Below are 8353 nucleotides of genomic sequence, written 5' to 3' on the forward strand. Positions count from 1 at the left end.
CTGCCTTGAGCTAAGCAAAATAAGAGAAACAAAGACTTTTATTATGAGATAATTATGAGGTATTTGGGCTTTTCTGTGATGACTTTGAAGGGCAAAGAAGATAGTAAAAATAATTCCCTTTTAGGCAAAAATTCTGTTAAATTCAGCTCAAGTAAAAGATAATTTGACATTTATTTTAGAATCATACCACTTCCAAGTGTATTGACATTAATTGTACATAGAGGAGGATAAAGGACTTATGATCTGGTGAGAAAAATGAAAGGCAAAGGTTCGCAGCTTTCCACTCCCCCCCACCTCATTTCTAAGTGGTTGCTTGAGAGTGACTTTAAAGTTTTGAGGTAGTTTATATAACCCTTGCATGAGTTGCCAGGGCTGTGGTGATCTTGGAAGTAATTCCAATTGACCTAATTCAAATGGGAGAGAAGGTTGAGGGAATTCCTCTTGATGGGAGGTGAGAAAGATGGAATCTTAGCTCTGCCCCAGCTCCATTTGTCTTTGTCTCTGTCTCTGTCTCTGTCTGCTTGTCTCCTTCTCTTGAGCCTCATTAGAGCAAAAGGACATTTTCCATCTATATTCTATCTGAGATATAACTAATCACAGAGATTTTTAACATCATCTGAGTTTGCCCAACTGCCTTGATTTGCCTAATTCTCCTGTTCTTTCTTACTCTACCTTCTCAATGTAATCCCTTGGTTTACTTTGCTAAGATGCCCCTCTTCCTTAAGAAGGAGAGCTCACAGGGTGCATCACCTCAATAAACTCTCATACTTAATTTGGAAATGGTGTAATGCCTGAGAAACTGAGGTAAGACAGAGATTATTTTTTAATCATTTTAATGTGGAGAGTTTGGGCTAGCCAGGTTGAATGGGACTTATGTCCAAAAGACATTCCACTGCGAGCAACTAATTCAAGAGACTTTTATAGTTAAGGGAAACAAAAGGCAGATGGGGTGGCGGGAGTGAGGATACTGGACAAATCACAGTTCCAGGAAAGGATCATAACTCAGTCCTGACAGGATAAGAGTAAGGGGGCCTAGGACACTGGGTGAGTGGACAAGATAAGAAGGTTCAGGGCAGGAGACAGTGAGGCGAGGGGTAATACTCAAAGGAGGGGGAATTATCCCAGCAGGCATTTGAGATAAGACTCCTGAAGTTTTATGGCTCAGTGATATTTCAGGGCCTCTTCTCCAACTCAGTCCAATAGCAAGGGACAAAAGAGTGGGGAATAAGTTCATAAAATGGCTTGGCAGACACCACAAAAATCCTTATATGTATTAGCTAGTGTAATGCCTCAGTTTCCTTGAATTATTATGCTCTGAATAAAATTAATATAGCCCCACTCCTTTGTTCCTTGCCAGTAGGACTGGAGGCTCTGAAATAACATTGATATTTCAATCGGCTGGTTCTGACTCTTTTAAGGGAGCCGACCCCATGGGGAGATCAAATCCAGCTGCAGTAAAGGCTCACTGCCACCTCTATTTGACCGAAGTGGAGAATCTGGTTTGAAACCCCTGCAGGGTAAGTTTTCTGTCTGGTCTGATTGCTAGCAAATCTGGGTCCCCAGAAAAAGTTGGACTGATGAGCCATACAACTCTGGGAAGTGCCAATGGGTCACCATGTGACACTATTGGGTCTGGGCACCTTTGGGCACAAATCTGGGCACCATTAGGCACAATTTGGTTCTGGGCATTTTTCTGTGTGTAAAACACAAATATACATACATACATACACACACATACATACACACATACATTTGGGCACTCTGTGAAGGCAGGGAATGCATCACACTGAAGTTTGGAAGCCTATTTAATCTTTGAAAAGGCTCAGTTTGGGTTTCTTGGGAGGGAGAGATTGTAGACCTGAAAACTCCCCTAATGGCATTCCTAAGATATTAGGAATTTGTCTCTAACGTGCAATTGTTAAATGTTGTGTCTGTGTGATCTATGCTTGTGACTTGCCTGTCTGTTGTTTTGATTTAAGAAGTTCTGTTAAGGGTTAAGAACAATGATTAAGAAATTTGGCATTTGGTCATTTCAATATTGCAAAGGTACTTAGCATAAAACAAAATGCTTGTGAGTATTAAGTAAGTTCTTTATTGAACTTAATTGTAGTCTGTTTGCACTAATTTGAAAAAAAAAAAGACAAAAAACAGAAAGCTTGGTTACTTTTAAAATCTGGCAGAAAAGCAGTCTTTTCAAAAACCTGTTAGAAGAAAAAAAGAGGGTAATAAAACCTTATCTGAATTAGGTTGCAGCTCTGAATGGGGGAAGGTTAGAGAGAGAACAAAAGAAGCTGATGTCAACTGCTTTAAAAAAAAGCTCTGGTGAATGAATAACCTCCTTATTTAATCAAACTTCTGAGAGCCAGTTATATTTATATTTATGTACATGTATATATATATACATATATATATATATATATATATTTAACAGGTTTCACATATACACATATATATGTATATATGTAACCAAATGGTAATATTTGATTAGAATTTAGGGAAACTTAATTAAGTGGGGAAAAAAAGATATGGCCTAATGGTCTATTGAATTTTGGGGACTTAGTTTTTTAAAAGTAATATTGTGATTCTGAAATTGTGGGAGAAATTACTATTGCCTTGTCCATGTTAAATCTGTTTATTCTAGATAAGATTGTTAAGTTCTGATTGTCTCTCAATTGCAATCCTTCTCTGGGAGGAGGTTTCCTTTCTGTATAATCTTTTCCTCTGTGAGCAGGTTTCTTGGGAGGCTTCTGGAGCCTCCAGCCAGAGTGAAGGTAGAATCTCCAATCCTCTCCAGCCAGAGTGAAGGTAGAATCTCCAATCCTCTCCAGCCAGAGTGAAGGTAGAATCTCCAATCCTCTTCTTCTTCTCCAAAAGTGTGGGATTGCTGCTTGACCCAATCTAGACTCTAACTTCTCCTTTTACCTTTCCAGAGAATAGGCTTGTGAGAACTACTTACAACCCATGAACTTGCTCCTTTTTAAAGATGTGTAAACTCCTTTTCAGAAGTTTAAAAGTGTAAAGGTTTGAACTAAAGGTGTGAACTCTGAGCTAGAGAATTGTCAAGTACTGACTTACCACTTAGTAAGAACCTAACATAAGATTTTAGGAATTTGTTTGAATATTGAACCATTACTACTGAAAGACAGATTATTTTAAAGCTGTATTTGATTTAATTCAGTTTAACAATAGGTTGTTAAAAAACAAAGTCCTGATAACTTACCTGAAGAGATCATATATCCCTTAATTAGACAAAGTATTTTACCTTCTAAAACATATATTGAGTAATTTATAAATATTATAAGCTATGCTTTAAAATTTTGTCAGCTCCACTGGACATGTGTATAAGCTTTTTGGAGTTATTTAGTCGTTAACTATATTGTGAATCTTAAAAGTTTTGAAGAAAAAGAAAACTAAGGAAAGGAGAAAAGAGGTGATTTTACATACATGAGACAAGGAAGGTTGATTTTTCAGAAACAATCGACAGTTTGAATGAAATATCTAGTTAGAATATCACATGGAAGAGTATTGATTTTGTTTAAATAATTTTAGTCAGTGTGTATGTTAAAATTTGAAACTGCTATACATTACATAAGATTCCTATCCATTTTGTGATAGGGTTATGTTATGTTTATTTGACAATCATTTGTTGGAAATTGTGTAATTGATAGTTAAGTAAGGATTATTGAAACCTAAAAAAATGAAAGATTATTGATTTGATAGGTTGTTGGAGAGAGAGGGAAACAGTATGTTGTAGTCAGAGAAAATAGAGAGAGATGGAATTTGTTGGAAAGGAAAATAAAGACACCATGTTAGCATCAGGAGGAGAAAGATGGGATGTATTATAGGGAGATAGTATTGGTAATTGAGGAGGAGAGAAGGGAAAAGCATCTTGGAAAAGGACAGAAGTAGGTTGAGAAAAAAAGAGGCAAGTTTTTTAATGGAAAGAACTTGCATTTGATTGGAGAAGAAAACACACTGGCTGGTTAAATCCTGAGAAGGATTTTGCACCCTAAAAGTTAATTATAAAGAGAAGTAGAGGAGGGGAGGGAGAAAAGGGAAGGGATCTTTTGGCTTCAAAGATGAAAATTTAACTTACTTTCCTCCCTCCTGATTGTGGCTGATTTTTTTTTTTTTAGAAGTGAAGACAAACTCAGTGGGTTCTCTGCTGCAGAGAGCATTTTATTGGTTAAAGGAATGGCCTACATTTACAAGTTATTAATGATAATTCTGAAAGGTTCTTTTATGTGAAATTCAGATATTCTATATGAGTTTTAATTGATTGTATTGAGTGATTTTAAGGTTATTATTTAAAGGGACTCAGTATAAGAGTCCCTTTGAACATGTTTCTGTTATGAACAATATGCAGTTTAGAATTTATCTATGTATTGGGCATTCTAAAGTAAAATGATATGTGTAATGTTGAACTTAAAAAAACTTAGATATAAAAGATAAACTGTGAACTCTCTGGGACGAATCTCTTACTGTTATCAATATAAGGTCATGGTAAATACCTGTTTAGGGTTCATCTGAAGCTTTGGTTAATGAAATCTGTTATTGGAGGTAAAATTTCTTGGGCCTGTAGCTAATATTATTTGGGAGTTTTAAAGCTCCACCACTTGAAAGTTACTGGGACAATTACCTGAAGTAAAAACTGAATTAAGACTATTTTATCCTGTGTTCATGTATGTGCTGAAGAATCAGTTTTGACTGATTGCATTATGTTATAGCCCTGTCTTTGCTTTTTCCTCCTGTGGCTGATTTCTATTATCACAGTAAATAGTCAATAGAAACCATTAATACCATTCAATTATGCCATATCTTGCTGTTTCCAATTTGATTATATGTAATCATTATATAATTAGGCAAATGAGTATTTAGTCTAATAATCTATCAATTACAAGATATTTGTGTCGGTAGGTAGTCAGGTCCTTAAAGGATTTTAAAATAATGAAAGGACAATCGACACAGTTGTCTGTAAGATCTAACTGCTATTTTGTTTATTGGGACTACAGCTGACACATCTTTAACATTTGTCTGTCCTGTGAGACAAATACGTCTTCTTACATGTGAAGCTGCTGGCCAATCTATATTGGCCTTTCCACATTATGTAGCCATCCTTGTGAATCAGTCTTTCTATCTCAGACTATTCTAGCCTTTATTTGTTTTGTTTTCTGTTCTAGATTTTGGTCAAGTTACATCTGTATTGTATCTTGTCTACTCACCCAGTACCCTTGTCCCCCTTATCCTTACCCTGTCAATATGGAGTTATGAGTCTTTTCTGGAACTGTGGCTTGTCCAGTATTCTTGCTTCCTCCCATCCCAACTGCCTTTGTTTCCCCTAGCTATAAAAGTCTTTTGAATTAGTTGCTGGCTGCTGAATGCTTTGAGACAAGAGTCCCATGAAGCTGTCTGGCCTTGGCTAGTCTAAACTCTCCACATAAAAATGATTAAAAACCAATCTTTCTCTTCTCTCAGTTTCTCCAGCCTTATACCAGAAGGGTTTGTAGAATACAAAGCTGAATTATATTGATCAGTTCATAGATAATGTTGACTGGGAATAGGCTTATAAGAGATTCCCTTCAAGGAAGGAAGCATAGCTGATGAGAGCACCAGTAGATTGGCAACCTAACTCAGTGAAAAAGTAAATGGAAATTTCAGATAGGCTGACAGAAAAAAAAAAATGAGACGGCCAACAAGAGGAACTGGTCTGCAAATACAGGTTCTGGTTCTTTTGAAAGAAGTCTGTGAATATCTTCCAAAAAAGTAGTACCTACTTATGGCTATCAAGGAAATATGTATTCCTAGATAAGGAGTAAACCATGGGTACCAGAGACGACAGTGGATGTCAGCACTGGAAGAAGGGTAAAACAGGTTAAGCTATACTGAATTCCTAGAACAAGCCTTTTGGAGAGAAAAGGAAGGATTTCTGAGTAATAAAATGTTCTTCAAACAAGTGAAAAAGTTATTTGTCCATTCAGGAACCAGAACTTATGAGTAGCATGATTTAATGCCATGATGTTATTCATATCTTCTGCAGAGGCTGGTTTCAGCTCCAGGAACAAAATGTCCCTTTCAGGGTAAGCTCATCATTTCTGATCTCATCACTGTGCTTTTAACTCAAGCCTTGATTGACATAATTTCCCTCAGACTTTTCTTATTAGAGATTTGGAGGGTAGAATATCAAGCTCTTCCTAATATCTTTCTTTGAGGATAACAAGAAATTGGACTCTGCTTACCTTACTTCTGCATCAATCCCTAGCAGGTCCCCATGCTAGGTAACTACTGTTGTCTCATCCCCTGTTTCATGCATTGTTTCCCACTTTAGACTTAAGCTGCTTGAGGGCAGAGATTGTGTGTGGTTCTTTTTTTTTTTTATTATTAATTATACTCCTAATACCATATCAACATGCCTGGTGATAAGGTAGGTGTTCAATAAATGTTCATTTTATTAGATTGTCTTGATATAGAAGGAGCAAACCTGGATCTTTCCCTTTATTGCTATTTTAAATTCTTTGGATTATACAAATCTAGAGGAGAAGAAGTTGACTTGAGTAATCTAAATATTCTTCCTTTTTGGAGACTCTAGTCTCTTTCGATAGTAGTATAAGACTGGAGGACTATATAGGTCATTGAATATGTTGGAAGTCATTGGAGAGGATTACATGAGCTTCTGTGATTCTTTTAAGAGATGATTTTTGGTCAAGTTAAATAAAACATATATTTAATGTATAGTTATCCTGAATGTTTTCATGAGAACTTTTCTTTTTTCTTTTTTTTTTTTTTTTAATAGTTTTTATTTACCAGATATTTGCATGGACAATTTTACAACATTGACAATTGGCAAACCATTTGTTCCAATTTTTCCCCTCCTTTCCCCCCTGCCAGATGGCAGGTCGACCAATAGATGTTAAATATGTTAAAGTATAAATTAAATACAATATATGTATACATGACCAAATAGTTGTTTTGCTGAACAAAAAGACTCAGACTTTGAAATAGTGTACATTTAGCCTGTGAAGGAAATCCAAAATGCAGGTGGACAAAATTAGAGGGATTTGGAAGTCTATGTAGTAGTTCATAGTCATATCCCAGAGTTCTTTTGCAGGGTGTAGCTGGTTCAGTTCCTTACTGCTCTATTGGAACTGATTTGGTTCATCTCATTGTTGGAGAGGGCCACGTCCATCAGAATTGATCAACATACAGTATTGTTGTTGAAGTACATAATGATCTCCTGGTCCTGCTCATTTCACTCAGCATCAGTTCATATAAGTCTCTCCAGGACTTTCTGAAATCATCCTGCTGCTCATTTCTTACAGAACAATAATATTCCATAACGTTCATATACCACAATTTATTCAGCCAATCTCCAATTGATGGGCATCCACTCAGTTTCCAGTTTCTAGCCACTACAAAGAGGGCTGCCACAAACATTTTGGCACATACAGGTCCCTTTCCTTTCTTTAAGATCTCTTTGGGATACAAATCCAACACTGCTGGATCAAAGGGTATGAACAGTTTGATAACTTTTTGAGCATAGTTCCAAATTGCTCTCCAGAATGGCTGGATATATTCACAGTTCCACCAACAATGTATCAGTGTCCCTGTTTTCCCACATCCCCCATGAGAACTTTTCTTAACCTTTTTTAGAGAGCTGGAGGTAAGTTATATTCTCATTGTTGTTTATCCTTTGCCATGACATCAGGGAGGTGATGACATAATGCAAATGAATTGGATTTAAGTTAGGTAGAGCTATATATTCTGATGATCCAAAGGAAACTCCTGGGTGGTATCACAAACCAAAGAAAATATTTTATGAGGTGTCTAATATTGAATCCGGCCTAAGTAAACGGAAAATTGTTTCTTTGACTACAGTTTACATTATGAATGGCCTTCAGTGATTCTATGAAATTAGTTTTTTTTAGTCACTTTCCAAATATAATTATTTTCCTTTCATACTTTCTAGCCTTATTACACACTGCTCACTTTCACATTCTACAATTCAGACAAAATGATCAGTTTACTACTTTATATATGACGTTCAATTTCCCATCTTTGAGTCTTTGCACTGGCTATGCCCAAAGTCTAGAATATAGTTGTTCCTTACTTCTCTCTCTCAGAAGTCCTAATTTTGTTCAAAGCTTAGCTCAAGCTCCATCTTTTACATGAAATTTTTTCTTGTCAATATTCACTTCTCCACAATCATCTTATTTCTATTTATTGAAAAAATTGTTCATCACCAGGTAAAGATTTGCTTCTCTTTTTATATTCTCAGTTCCTAATGTATCATTTCTTTTTATATAGTAAGTCACAAGAAATGTTTTTTGAATTGAATTGGAATATTCAGCAATGTCCT

Source organism: Sminthopsis crassicaudata, chromosome 1 (genome assembly GCF_048593235.1).
Source record: "Sminthopsis crassicaudata isolate SCR6 chromosome 1, ASM4859323v1, whole genome shotgun sequence".
Lineage (NCBI taxonomy): Eukaryota > Metazoa > Chordata > Mammalia > Dasyuromorphia > Dasyuridae > Sminthopsis > Sminthopsis crassicaudata.